The sequence below is a fragment of the Thermobia domestica genome, chromosome 15 (assembly GCF_964235325.1).
Source record: "Thermobia domestica chromosome 15, izTheDome1.hap1.1, whole genome shotgun sequence".
NCBI classification, from domain to species: Eukaryota; Metazoa; Arthropoda; class Insecta; order Zygentoma; family Lepismatidae; genus Thermobia; species Thermobia domestica.
Window position 1 is genome coordinate 102,139,864 of NC_137468.1, and position 16,131 is coordinate 102,155,994.

At 36.8% G+C, this 16,131-nt stretch overlaps 1 protein-coding gene across 1 annotated transcript in view; it reads right to left on the minus strand.

Annotated features, from left to right (window-relative positions):
• PIP4K (phosphatidylinositol 5-phosphate 4-kinase) overlaps nt 1-16,131 on the minus strand; it is a 183,999-nt gene that overhangs the window by 70,136 nt on the left and 97,732 nt on the right. The gene's annotated exons all lie outside the window — the stretch shown is intronic.

Genomic DNA, 16,131 nt, shown 5'->3' on the forward strand with positions numbered 1-16,131 from the left:
AAGCATAAAAATCAAGTCAAAACAATAAAATATATTTGTATTGTCTTATATTTACTAAACCATTTAAGGGTTTACATATAGGTTTATCGAGAACATATTAATTACTTTTTTCACACAGGGCATTTTATTATTATTATTATTAATAATAATAATAATAATAATAATAATAATAATAATAATAATAATAATAATAATAATAATAATAATAATGTATAATTACAAGTATGATCTTGCATAAAAACCTGATAGCAGAACACCGTATTTTCAATTTTTGAATTCAATATACTATGAACGTGCATCATTTCCAAACGTACCATGGGAAGTAGAACGCACGGGATGTATAAAATTTAACTCTCTATAGTAGATACTGTTTCATCCTTGAGGAAATGAGGCGGTGCGTAGTCTTGCTGGTAGCAATATATCACGTCTTCTTGTTTGTCTTCATCTATCTGAGGAATTTAAAAAAAAAAATCCAACATATTAAGATATGACGATACCAGTGATAGTGTTTTCCATGAAGAAAAAAGGGCCGTACACTTTAAATTTGCTAAGGGCACAAAACACATTTACCTTTGGACTGCCATGGACGTGTTCAATGGTTTGACATGGGTTTTCGCTCCCCTATGTTCTACAGTTGTGGGTGTTCACCATGCCACTGATATGAAATGTACTCTCATCGCTGAAGATAACTCTGTTAAGGAATGTCTCGTCTTCCTCTATCCGATCCAACACAAACACACAATTCTCCACAAGCAAACTTATCTAAGTCAGTAATTTGATGTACCATTGTAAATCTGTATGATTTCAAGTGTGAACATTTACATAGCACTCACCAAACTGTCTTTTGTGGAATGCCTATCTCGCGAGACGCACGCTGCGTTGATTTTTTTGAAACTACGCGCAAAGCTTTCCCTAAACTGTTCAACAACAGCAGCAGTAACAGACGGGAGACCTGGTGATTTCACATGAAGAGAACAACCAGTGTCAACAAAATTCTTGAGCCAACTGTAAATTGTAGGCCTGCTTGTAGGTTCCTTACCTTGTTCCGTACGCTGAAGATGTTGCAGGGTTCATTTCATGAATTAACAACACACACTGAGCACGCTTCGCACCAGTGAAAGTCGTCATTTTAAGAACGCACTACGGTGGCGCTCGCGGTGACGGAATGTAGTACTACGGCACTTCACGAGTCAAACTTTTGCTACAAATTGACACCTATATCGATTCTCTAAGTTATTTCAATACATTTTTATATACTTTCGAAGTTGTAAAGTCCTTTTTGACTAGGGTGACCATAAAATTTTCAGCTGAAAACGAGATGGGTTGCGGCTTTTAAAAATAATGAGAAATGAGAAACAGGTTTGTGCATAAATTAGTTCCTGTTTACCTTAGCAATGTAAATGTCAAATAGTCATATCTTGTCGTTCGGACCAGACAGCATATTACCCTTTACCAATTTATTAGGAATGCTGGAAATGCTGTATTGAATATCCGACCAACAAGATGTGTTCTGCAGGATAACTCATTGAAATTGATTAGCTCCAACATAGCTAATTTCCCATTTTTCAAAGATTTCACGCATGTGCTGTAAAAATTCCCAATAGTAACTAAGAAATCTTCAGCCTTGATATCGCCAAAATCCTCAAAGTATTGCAAACAGGCTACAACCTGCAAAGTGAGAAATCTTGCTTCCTTTCTGTTATATCACATCTCTCTATCAATCGAATTGTGTCTTTAAATACCTGAATTTGATCAGTCTCAAACATTAAATAGAGTTCAAATTGAAATCAGTAAATAAGCTTAAAAAAAAAAAAATGGGAGGCTTTTCTTGTGAAAGAAAGTAGGAACACAACCCAGGATATTACATATATATATAATACCTTTGTTCTTATTAGCGCCCTGATATCAGAGCTCCCTCTCCTCTCCTCTCTTTCTCTGTGTTACAAGGTGAAGTCAAAAATTCGATACTTATGAAAGGTACGTTGAAGTTTGTTCAACAAACAAGCAACTACTGACTTTCGAGGAGTACTGCGAACTATAAATCATGTTTAATGTAAGGAATTTCAGTTAAATTCCTGCCTCTTTGTTATTATTAATTATTAATACCTTTACAAGGAGTAAAGGTATTGGGTTTGTTATCTACTTCTCTCACTTGCAGAAACGGGACAGACTACTTTTTTCCATCTATTGACGGGACGGTCGGGACACGACCCTAAAATGGGACTGTCCCGGTCAAAACGGGACGTATGGTCACCCTAATTTTGACTCACTCTGTATAACTCACATAATGCCCCAACTTAAGTACAAATAATGTGTTCCCTAAACGTTTACATAACCTGAATTTAATTCAAGCAGAATTTGTACACTGCTTAAATGTAACTTCGTAAATGTCTTTAATATTTATTATTATTATTATTATTATCTGTATATACATATGTATATTATTTACACCGCATAATTATGTAAATTAAGCATCATGCAGCAAATGTAATCATTTATAAAAGTATGAAAGTATATTGGGTATATGCATATAAAGTTTCTTTTTTATATATACATATTCTTTTACATACACACACACAAATATAGATTACGTATATCGTTGCCTACTGCAATGAATGGTCAACGACGCAAACGCCGCAAACACGATCAAACGCACTAGTGGTTGTAATATTCGAGATTTTTTTTTACATAACTGTGAACTTAAGTCAGCTGATGGGGGTTTTTAAGTTAATACTCTGCTTCATGTTTAGCAAGTTTCAAAAATCTTGTACATCCTCTGTGTAGCCAATAGTATCACGCGGGACTTTTTGGCAAGAGTTTCATTCTCCAGCATTGACTCAGTATCGAGATATACGAGTGATGGTAGGCTTTTCTTAGAACTTCTGATTTCTTCCACTGCAAAGTACTGTTATCAGTTACCAAAGGTGGTCAATGTGCTCGAACCTCCATGCAATATGAGCAGCGAAGTGTTATTCGTTTTCTACAGTGCAAGGGACACACAGCTATCGATATCCATAGGGAAATGGAGCCGGTGTATGGGACAATTGTTTAGTAGTGTGAAGTGTGCAGTGGTCGTGCAAGGAGTTTGAAAACGGGCGAGAAAATGTCCAGGACAATGAATGATCGGGACGACCTCGTTCCTCGCTGATAATTGACAACATTACGGGTTTTGACGAAATGGTGAAAGTGGATTGAAGTGTTTATCTGAAGAATATTGCCAGGGAGCTTGACATTTCCTATAGTAGTGTTTATGACTATCCACGATTCGTTGAGACACCGCAATGTGCCACATCGGTAGGTTCCTAAGTTTCTTAATGATGTCAACAAAAGCAAGCAAATAGTCATAACACTAAACTATTCGTACCGTTACGTCGAGGAAGGCAACAGTTCCCACGACCTCACTGTCACTGGCGACAAAACTTGGATACAGCATTACATTCCCGAATCAAAACCACAGAGAATGACAACGAAAACATCTTGACGTGCGAGTAACGAAGAAATTCCGAACACCATCGACTGGGAAACTGATGGTGCTCACAGTTTTGGGACAGTTGGGGACGACTCCTACGACGCCTAAGTCGAGCACACACTCATTTACAAGCAGCCATTAGGAAAAAAATTTAACGGTATTAGGGATGTTGACGATGTGGTTTTCTTCCATGGCAACACAAAATCGCACATGGTGAGCAAAACACTCTCCAAACTTCACTCTTAGGGATGGCAGATTATGGACCATACCCCTTACAGTCTAGACTTTGCAATTAATGATTACCATCTTTTTGGTTCATTGAAGAAGTTCGTGGAAAAACAGAGGTTCACGAATGAGATCTAAGCGCAGAACGTTGTTCGTCCGCCTTCTACGTAATCAGCCGACCGTCTATGTACTGGACATCGAGAAACTTGTGGTACAGTGGGAGAAGAGCTTCAACAGATCTCATTACGTGGAAAAATGGACAAAGGTACGTAGAATATTGCGTATCTTGTTTTTCGCTTATGGTTTGCAATCTGGCAATAATTCAGTTGGTGCTAAGGCTTTCCGCTATTCTCTTGTAATTTAATCATTTCGTTTCAGTATTACGAAATATAGATTCGCCGATTTAACTAGTGCATCACCCCGACAGAGATTGTCTTGCAAAGTGCTGAATCACTAGATTTCGAAGAAATAATAAGTCGGTTATCTACATTACTACATGAAATTGTGCTACACTGACAAGCAAACAAAATAGCATAAATTCGACGCCCAAATGTCTGCAGACAAACGTCACCAACAATTTCTAACAAACATAGAAGCTAAAGACAGGAATTAGTTATTTTCTGTCTCCTTTCATACTAGCATGATAGAGAACAAATTCAGTTTCAAATAGTCTTACTTCTTCAGTTATTAATGAACAAGTTTCAATTACTTCCGAACATGCAACAGAATCGGTTACTCCTTTGCGAAACACTACCATCGAGAATTAAATTGTCGTGAAAGATGCAATGGTACTGTGGTCAGTACAGTTATTTCTCCCTCTGAACGAATACTTTATTTTCATATCGGAGTACTTGCGCTCATTTCTATTACACTTAATCAAAGGTATTATAAGACTCATATTCCCTCAAAATGTACACAGTACATTAAGTGTTTTCAGTTCCACATAATACATAATTTTTATGAAGTCATCACTACACATCTCACTAAAATGTGGATTGTCAACAACAAATACAATTAGGCTATGACATGATACACCAAATGTAATAGAAGTAGAGTACCTACTGGGAGGGGATTGCTGTAGAGCGCTAATAATAAGTTACCAGCGTTATTACAAATTGACAAAAGAATCCTCATTGCTAGTAAAGTATAATTACACTAATTGCGTGTAGCACGATTCGGTCCCATCTTTCTTCCTTAGCACAGACTGCCTTACGGTCAAACTAAGCCGCGAAAATCTTTAACTTTACTCATAATGACACAAAAAGTAGGTGCAATTCGGGTAAGTCTAATCATGTTTACACGATTTTTTCTTCGGCTTACAAGGAAACGTTCTGCTGCGGTACAGGATGTACATTATATACCGGTATTTATTTATTTGGAGACATTTTTCTTTTAATGTTTCACGATTATGTATCGTAGCAAAAGGAGACGGCAATGATGAGATAAATGATAATCTTGGAATAATGGAAGTGGGAAGCAATGGGAGCAACCCGAGAAATCCCACGCATACACAAACCCCACTTGGCTGGAGCTAGGATCGAACCTGAAACCCCATGTGCCATAGGTGAACACTCAATCATTGAGCCACCACGGTCGCCTATAAGCGAAAAGTAATTTAGGCATACCCCATTATATTTCAAAGACAGTGTATGAACATTGTGTTCATTATTCCAATAATACTAGAGAAAAAAATATAGTATGTTCTCACTTGAAAAGGCAGAAAATTGAATTTAACAAAGTGAATAATAATGTTCGTCCATACACGGAATCTACATCTGAGTTGAGTTGCAGTTAAGTGGCTTTTCTTTTAAAATGAAAGGAAAATAGAATATTTTGAAGATTACGTGAAACTTTCCCGCGATCATGATTTGTTCGGTTTGCATCATACTGCCTATTTTAGTGCAACTGACCTGGTAGAGTAAGAAAGAAAATGAAATCTTTGAATTTTACGTCCCACGTTTTTGCCGGCTAGGTTAAAGGAAACGGTGATGATGAGAAATGAATGAAATGAAGAAAGTGGGAGGAAACGGGAGAACCCCGAAGAAACGCATACAAACGGTGTTTATTCACCACAAAGTAACTTGGCAGGAGCAGGGTTTGAATCCGGGACCCTATGCATCACAGGTGAACGCTCTACCACTGAGCCATAGCGGCCCATCTGGTAGAGTAAGAGGCGGTGACTGATATATATATATATATATATATAATGTCCATAAAGTTGCGCAACCCAAAGTTTGATTGCGTATATCTTTTGATCTAAGAATAATAAAGACCTGAGACTTGAAATAAATGTAAGCATGTTCTATGTAGATATTTTCGAGATCATGACCAATGCTAGAACTTGCAACGTTTTGTGTAGTAACGAAAGAAATTACCGTAAGTGTAAAATAAAAAATGTGTAAAATGAAGAAAATCAATATTCAGTTGCAGAAAACTGATTTCCTGCGGGTGAATTCCTGTCTATATGTACAGTATGCATCAACATTTATCCATTGGTGCGAAAATGTGACAAGGCTGATAGGTTGCCATATAAAAGGCTATTTATATTTAATTCCACGTCCGTAAAATGGGTGTTTTTTTTTTTGACAAACGCGGCCCCTGGCAACACTGGTACTGGTGTCGTAAAATTACTGCAACAGATATGCTTTAGGTTAATTAATGATAAGCATTGATAATTTGCACATAGTTGATAAAATGAATTTTTATTAAAAATTTTGCAATTTATCTATTTCCGTACCACGAAATATTGATAACAATGAGAACTTACTCAACCTTATATGTGAAACGTTGACTCGGACGATACAATAGTGGTAAATAGTATTGTTTTTATATAATTTCTCAAGTACGTAACGCATAGTTAATAAAATATTTTAAACGTACCCTTGCAATAGCAAGATTTTGACTGTATATCAAAATCACCATATTTTTTTGGTAGACTTCCGAAATTTCCTCACGACTTGATGACAGAGTGATATCGCTGGTATGGACGCCCGCAGCTACGAGCAACATTGTCATGAATGGCGGCGTGTGAGAATAAACGAAATAGTATCAAACCGGAAAATCTCATAGAACAGTGTCCACAATACTCCTTGGAGAACGTTCCGAAACCTGATACCTGAACAGAAGGACACACGAGTAATGAAATGCCTGGAATTTTTAACCCTATATTATAGGGATACAGGACAATTCTTCAGCCTCATCAATAATGGTAAGTCATGGTTTCATTACAGCTTACCTGAGTTAAAATCTGAATCGAAGAAGTAGAAATATGATGACAGACCCGACCCAAACAATATGTAACACACCTTCTTATAAGGAAATTGTTAAATGTTTTCTGGAACAGAGAGAGAATAATGTTTATTGAATGGGTTCTGCTGCATACTTTAGAACTCGCGCACTGCTTCGACGCAGAACACGGTTGTGGATATAATGCAAATTGGCAAATGGAATGTTGTTGCTGCATGAGAATACGCGATCACACATGAACAAAGTGATCTCGCCTTTTTATGGACGTAAATTTTCATCCTCTTGATGAACTTCATTCAATACAGTTTGCGAATGTATGCAAAATACACCAAAAGAGTTGTCTTCACGCCCCGTCAAGAACAAGAACGCTAGCAACGATAAGTAGACCTGGCCAGGGGTGTAGGATTTGAACAACCTCTGCCTTAGTTATCCAGTTGATGAAAGAGCAGCCAAAATACAAGGTCAGTCTCATCCAAGACAACTCACCCTAGTATATTTTCAAATTTTTACTATCACTTAAAGACCATACTGGGAAGACGAGCGTTCTTCCGGCTCCCCTGATGGTTATATAATAGCTTCGAATTTATGGAACTACTGACATGTTTAGGGACAACACAATACCTCAAATAGTGGTCAAAAGTCAAATAAGATTTTTTAAAAAGTTTTTTTCCTTTCTATAAATACACTTTCGATGTTGATCTCGTCCATTTCATGTTCGTTAATCTCAATCAAAGCAAATTGTCCGTTTGAGTCCTGCTGCTATCTAGAGCTCCCTAAATGGTGAATGTCTTCGACATAGATACGGGTGACCACACTCGGGTCTGATGTTAAAACTGGAGGTATGTATCACGGGTAATAACTGCTGTCTTCATGACATCACCTCTATCGTACTTCTGTAACTAAAATAGAAACTTCACAGCGATCATGGAGCAATATTTGGTGTGAATTTGATGAATATCTTTAATGAACTCTACATAATGTCAAACACTGGAATGTACCGCACTATGTACTTAAACCACATTTGTATAAACTTGGTCCAACGACGTACATAACGTCGTGTAAAATACCTAATAAACACCTGTTTTAGTTAGTCTACAAAGCTCCCGTAATCTTTATAGGATAAAGATCGGTAACATTTTGATATAAGTAATTTTATATTAGCAGCTACCACAACATGACCGTGGAGAGTTGGAAGATTTACACGATCCTTGTTGCCTAGAAGATACATGTAAAGTAGGAACCTACCAACTCCTCGCACTATCATATCGTGGTCAGTGCCAACTCCAGAGTTCTACAAGAAGGAAGTTACATCACCAGTGGCGAAGAAACCGACTTCACCACAATCTTCCCTCCTGTTCCTGGCTTTGGGACGTGTAGTGATTTTTCTTTAAATTCTAAGCTAAGGCACAAATATTACAGGAAAAATACGAACGAATTTACTATTTCATAATCACATATCAAGGATATTTTATATATAGAATTAGTTAATTTTAAATACTTTACTCAGCATAAACAATTCAACCTACTTAAGAAGTGAGAAACAACTTATATTCCCAACTGCTTAACCTAGTTCTTTTTTTCGAATTTCCCGATCGATCTCAATCGATTCGGTAAAAATCATTCGGTTACATATACACAATTAGTGTATTAGTGTATTCGAAACGCATACAAACTAAGTAATAGTGAAAATTTAACTAGCTCCATTTCTCGTATATTCATAATAACTTTAAACAAGGAACACATTATTTTCAGGATCCACTGAAATTTAAGTATTCATTTAATTTGGATTGTTCCTAACGCAAATGAGTAAATTCATTCGACTATTCATTTTCAGCACCAAGGTGTAGACCATTGTTAACATAAACCCGAATTACACGTGATCATACCCAGGATCGAGCCCTCTTATCCCACGCCGAAAGTGTATTTGCTAAAAATATAGTCACGAGGAAGTTCCAAAATATACATAAAGTTCTGCAAATTCGGGGGAAACCGAATTTACTTACACTTGTGAATGTTTTCCGTCTTAAACCTACGAGGGCCACTATTTATATTTTAAGCCTTGGCAACTGATTGTAGTTAAACGCTATTTTTTGTTTGCATAAAAACGTTTGACATTGTTGAGCATAACCTACCTCAAATGTTTTGTCAATAGCTTCACCACTTCACCGTCAATAGCTTTATTTGTATTGTTTACGTTGACTTGAAGATTGCGTGACAACAGAAAAATGGAATTAACTCGTGAAAATTTTCGTGCGTGATTTATTACGATTTTCGACGTGGATTATCAAAACAAGAGTGCATCGGTCAACTTACTTCCACATTTGGCGATGAAGCCCCATCCTTTGCCACTGTGAAACGCTGGTATAACGGACTTTACTCGAGGCCGCCATTCGCTCACTGACGAAATTAATGAAGGTCGTCCAAAATAAGTTGCTATTCAAGAAAACATTGATGCTGTGCAAAACCTAATACTGCAAGATCGTCATGTGACATACTGTGAGATTGAGGCAACCCTAGGCATTAGTTCCACCAGCATATATAAATATTACATGATCATTTAGCTGTGAGAAAGGTTTGTTCTCGTTGGAACCCATAAAATTTGACAAAAACTAAAAAAGAAGCTCGCGTCGATTGGTGCACATAAATGCTCAATAAATACAATGGCGGTGCTTCAAAAGACGTATATAAGATTGTAATAGGTGACGAATCATGGAAATCTGCAAATGATCCGGAACGTAGGCTAAACAGAAGTGCTCTGTATGGGTGTTACAAGATGAACCAAATCCAACAAAAGTTGTTCGCGCTCGAAGCAGATCAAAACAAATGGTAGCCTTTTTTTTTTTTTTTTTTTTCGGGAAAACTGGTCATGTGGCAATTGTGCCTTTAGAGGAACACACAACAATTTGTTTGCCAGAGGTCTTCGGTTAAATACGGAAAACGCCGCCGGACCATTCTTCATCAAGGCAATGCGAGCTCTCACACATCTCGTCTAACAACCGACTACTTGAACACTCAAAAAATCGAATTGATGGACCATCCGCCGTACAGTAATGATTTGGCACCCAATGACGACTTCTTGTTCCCGAATGTCAAGACGAATTTCGTCGGCGGAAGAAGCCGTTGATGAGTTCAAAAACCATATTATGGAGGTGTCTCAAGAAGCTTGGAAAAAATGGTTCGAACGAATGCAAAAGAGTATTGATCATAAAGGAAAATATTTCGAAAAACAATAAATCAATTTTCAGTGATAAATTACTGTTTTTTTCATTGTCAGGCTCAAAACATAAATAGTGACCCTCGTGTTCTACATGACCTGACAACTATTCTCTATTTACTGGTTTATTTACTTGAGTTATAGGTGTAACACACACATGTCTGTAGTTTCGACTATTTGCTTCCACAGCAGGGTTTAAACCAAACAAAAAAAAAATGGTTTAAACCAAACAAACAAAAACTAAAAATGCTTTAAATCGTGTGAACTTCATGGTGACGTCTCCACATATGAAACCATCTGCATTACGTTTATGTACTTTTCACCTTTTAATCAAGGGGTCCTGTGTTCAATTCTCGGTCGAACCACAACCCATTTTCAAGTGTAAACCAAGTAGCGATTCGAGGTGTCCTTTTAAGCGAAAGTCTTCTCCGTGATAACCTTGGTATTTCATAAGGATCTTAAGCGTAAACATACGAAACGAAACCAAATTATATATTTCTACTTGCCTGAATGCCTGTTGTTTTATAAAGAAGCCAAGGTTGCTTAAATATATTGATAGAAATTGGCAAAATGTATCAACTGTCTACGCAGCTTCCAACATCAGATTGGATTTGACTTTGTTTTAATTGTATTGAATGATATCTACATACCAAATTTAATACCTCAGTTTTAGCGTAGTGATTATGATACGTTGACCTTAAAATTTTATATACATATACATTTAAAGTAATAATAGGATTTTCCCAATGGCTAAGGCGGTAGTTTTTCGATTTATATATAATTGTATAATGTTTTTACTTGTGTGACTGTTTATCATTTTGTCCTTCTGAAATGACTCTTGACAATTATATTAACAACTAGGCCTATGTAAAAATCAGTACAACGTATTTTTATCAGGAGTCCTTCGTGAGTGAGTCGGCAATCGCATTTGTGACCAATTAGTCCCGGTTTCGTGTCCAAACGAACAATTTTTCTTAGATGAAGCCGAGAAGCGGTTTGGATTCCGCTCTAAGCTTATGTGACCCCTTCCAGCATAACCTTGTTGCATAATAACACCAAGACGAAACAAACTAATTTCTGTCCATATCTAATATAAATACATAGAGTAAATTATTTAAACCAAAAAAAAAAACCTGGTTTAAACCAAAAAAAAAAAAAAACGGGTTTAAACAAAAAAAATTTTTTTTTCAATAAAAGCCATGGTTTTTGCCCACCCTGTTCCACAGTAACATTTATAAGATAAATTGATTTAAAATGAGCTCAATCATTAGCTCTTTAACACTCGCCCAAAGGAGATCGGGTCATTTTTGACCCATAAATGTTTTATTTTAACTTTTTTCCTATTTCTTCCTTTTTCCTGTCATCAGCCTAGGTATGCTTCTTTTAACCTACGTACCATGCAGTAGCATTTCTATTAACCGGGCGTTCTTCACTTGTCAACAACAAATAAACAATTCTTTGGGTCCTGAATGACCCGGTCTTCGCTGTTTACGTGAAGGATATTTTATTTGTCTTGTCTACCTCACACCATCCAATTAGTTACCATTGTTCTCATTCACTATGATCATTTCTACTCTTTGCTTATTCCCTTAGCGTGCTCCAACATGTAAGCAGTGTTGCCAGGTGGCAAAAAATTCATATCAGTGGCGGGAATGTGGGTATTTCCTTCCAAATATATAATTTTCTTCAAAATATATACCAATGGAAACGGATGGTAAAACTTGTGGGTGCATATCTGGGTGTGTTTGTGTGCGTTATTTATTTGCGTGAAACATTGAATCATAATGGAAAATATTATGTTACGGACGGGAAATTTTACTTCACGAACTAACAGCACTGCTTGCCAGAGTAAATATAAAACTGGGGTGTTGGATATATTTTGAAAAAAAGAGCAAGACCAACAGTGGAGAGTCTAGCCTGGCCGGAGAGACTAAGCTCCCGAGTTTTTTCAGAAATACAAAATAAATGAAGATACATGTTATTTATATATTTTTGAAAGTTTATAGTAAGCTATCATAGTCTGGGTTCTGGGTGCCACCACATTTTACCTTCTAGATCCGCCACTGAAGGCCATATGCTCATCACTAATATCAAGCTTTAAATTAGTTGCAAATCTAGTAATAATGTTTTCCTTAAAAACAATTTAAATATTGATGCGTCAAAAATGATCCTATGTTCGTCGGATACGTTATTTCTAGTATCTTCGCTGGGCGAGTGTTAAATGATTGAAAAAAGTTAAGTAAATATATATCAAGTGTAACTAAATTTAAAAATTTTAAAGTGCATTAAGTTTCTTGCTTTATAATAATTTGTATGTGAGCATCGCAAAACATGCAACCCCTGCGGAGTTCCTTTCGTCTTCGAAACAAGATGTCAGTCTTCTGCGAGAAGCAGAAAATCCTTTCCACCTTTATCGTGTGGATCGCGCGTCAGCACAGATCTGAGAGGCTCCACCTTATTTCCTCCTCCTCCCGCTCGCCGCAAAGAGGAGGGTACAAAACATTTCTTCAGTCACGTTAAAAATGTGATAACATGTACGTAAGAAAAGTTCAAATGGCTGTTCTGTGAGGCAGGCGAATGCGAGAAAAAGCCAAGCCAGAACACATGGTAACACCAAGAACGAAGACTTACGTTATGTTGCGAAATCACTCATGGACTTCAATCAGAGTTGCAATTCTATATATTAAACTAAAATCTTTGTTTGGTCGTTCTTCATTCGTATATAGGCATAAATATCCATAACTGTTTCTCTTAAACATATTTCTCCGTATTAATTCGGAAGGCATGTGACTTTGTAACTACATTACAGAGCCGCCCCTGGTCAACGCTCTATAAAATTACATATATTACTAACAATTACCTATATAAAAAGTACTGACTGACTGACTGACCAACGTCTATGACAAACTAATTATGCTACAAAGTTGAAGTTCGGAGAATACGTAGGTTTTGACACACACGATACCACTGAGAAAAGATTTTTGGAAATTCGATGTGTAAAAGGGTGAAATCAAGGGGGTGCAATTTTAATAAAGATCTCCACACTTCGGAATCCCTTGAAGGTTAAAGGTTAGAGATATTGGGCCTTATGCAGTCATTCTGAAGCGTGATTAGTGTCACACTAAAAGAGTTTGACTAACATGTTTCCTGCAGTAGCCAGGCCTTTAGTATGACGCTAATCATACGTCAAAACTACTCTGCATATGGCCCATTAAGTTTGACGCTTGGATTTTTCGTTTCAAATAATTAAGTACATGTTTCAAAGGTATATATGACAAGTTAGAAGAAAAAGGGAGTAGGGGTAGCTCATTAAAATGTCCATACGAAGTGTTCGAATTTCGTACGCGACTTCGAGTTCAGACGAATGCTATATAAAGGACTCACGAAGAGGAACGCAAAATATTGACCACAGTAACACGTGAGAATTTGCTAAGTTTCTTTTATTATTATATTCTTCATGTTTGGGGAAACGTACTCTTTCTCTGAATAATATACAGCATATGCATTTTAATGACATTCTGAAAACAATGCATTTTAATGACATTCTGAAAACAAAAATCCATGATGAGGAAATTAAATTTTCAGCATACATAAATAGCCCTTATACAAACATACCATACTTAATTTCCGATCAAACACTTCTACTCAACTTCCGTGAGAAAATATGGCTATTTACAGAAAGAAAAGTATATTTACAATATAATCTTGCTCGAAGCACTCTGAAGATTTCCCATTAGCACTGAAAGCATTTTTGCATCAAATACCGTTAGTCCATAGATAGCTACCAGTCTTCCATTAGTACTGGGCTTGGTAATACAGTTGAAAGAATCCAGTTTATTAAATTAAACGCGCCATCCGAAGAAATTTGTTAGTGAACTCTTGTGTCGTAGTTACTGACCTTCACAAATACTTGTGTGAGCATGCTTTATGCAAGGTCACAGTTTTAGAGCTGGCTTGGAGCCAACCCTAGGATTTGGTACCAATGGCGGAAATATATAGAGTAAATATGTTTACCAAATTTACAGCTACCCACTTCTCTCTTATATCTTCAATATTTAGCAAGCTGATAATCAAAATAACGAAATCGTGCAAAATATATGGATCACTTAAGGAAAAAATAAATAAATACTATGTGCTAACATTAAATTAAACGAAGACATTCTTTTTGTGGGTTTTACGAATCCTTCTTTGCTCTCAAATATCTGTATGCATACGTGTTAGCTAAACCTATTCATATATGTTACTGTGGGCAATATTACCTTTCTCCTGAGTCTTTCATACAGAATTAGTTTGAAATATAAGTCTCGCACGTAATTCGAAAACCTCCAATGGGCATCTCTGCGAACAACTTTCACTCCCTTTTTTTCCCTTCCTTTCTGAAAAACGATGAAAAACGTGTTTAATTATTTCAAATGAAAAGTCTAAATATCAAAATACATTTCTCTAAACTTAAAGTATTCCAATATACGAGCACATTAGTTCGATACCCCATCACCTTTTTCTTCCCTTCTAGGTGAAATATCAGAGAAAGTTGAAACATGTGTTTAATTAGTTCACATGAAAAGCCCACACGTCAAATTTCATATTTCTAATTTTAAGGGATTCCGAGATATGGACATAATACTTGCAACCTTATTCCCCTGCTCCCCACTTCCGAACGAGTTTCCGAAAATAATTCTCTCGTGGTACCGTACGTTACAAACCGTATGTACTGTCCGAAATTTCAAATAGAGATGGAACGGATCATGAATTCAGTGACCCATGACCCGAACAGACCCAGATTAAACATCGTCACATAGCCTCCACTGAAAATATTATAAGGATGCTAATTTATTCCTACTGAAAATGATTTTCTCCTCTTTCTGTTCTCTCTCTCTCTCACACACACTCTCGTGCGCTTACTCGCTCTCTTGCACTGAAAGCTACTACAAGGTCGGAGTGTAAACGCGCCAAAATCATAGAAAAGTAAAGCTTCATATTTTTCTTTTGAGGGACCGTCAAAATATAATCGAGCGAGCCTTGTCATGTAGATATGAGAGAGTTCAAATATCTTTTGTTAAATCATTTTGTAATCTATGACAAAAGACGACTGCATTATTTTCAATATGGGAAAACTAATAAACATGAAATTATACATGACATATCAAAACATGGTACTCTGATTAAGAAATGTAAAAAATACACACGTAAAACATTGGAGCTGATATTTCAGCTGCTTTTGGGGTCATCTAGTCTGTTCGGGTCCGTCTTGCTATGGATATAGGTGTGTGAACCCCTGATTTGAGGAACGTCTGGGGTCGAGATTAAGTAGTTGAAGGTGACTGCAAATGGAAGCCGGAAGTGCTTAATTTTTGTTCTGGAAGATATTTAGCGGTTTGGTAATTTCATCAGAAATAAGATGTGTTTGACAACTGAAGTGCAATTAATAAAACTCAAAATGAAGTATTGAACAAAATAAGTAATCGAATCAGCCCGAGTCTGACAAGCAAGACCCAGTCCTGCATTACTCGGATAAAAGTTGTGACCTATTGCATCACTGGAGCAGTCAGCCCCAAGAGAAAGAAGTGGAAAGTGTACTGATCTAATTCAATAAATTCAAACAGAGGGAATTTTCTTTTAAATTAGTGGTAGAACAAATGTCTAGCTCTTTAAAATACACAATTAATACAGATAAAGAAAGTATCATACTAGTTAACTCACCTCTGATGCATGGGGTCTTTGGTTCGATCCCAGCTCACGCCAAGTGAGATTTGTAGTGGACAAACACCGTGTGCATGGGTTTCCTCGGGGTTCTCCCGTTTCCTCCCACTTTCTTCATTTCACCAATTCATTCCTTTCTCATCATCACCGTCTCTAGCCTAGCCGGCATAAGCGTTGGACGTAAAACTCAAAAGATTTTCACAATTAAAACTGCAGTCATTTCTCTTAATGGGACCACCGCACAGTGGTCTGGATAGAAAAAAAGACGGACAAAAAT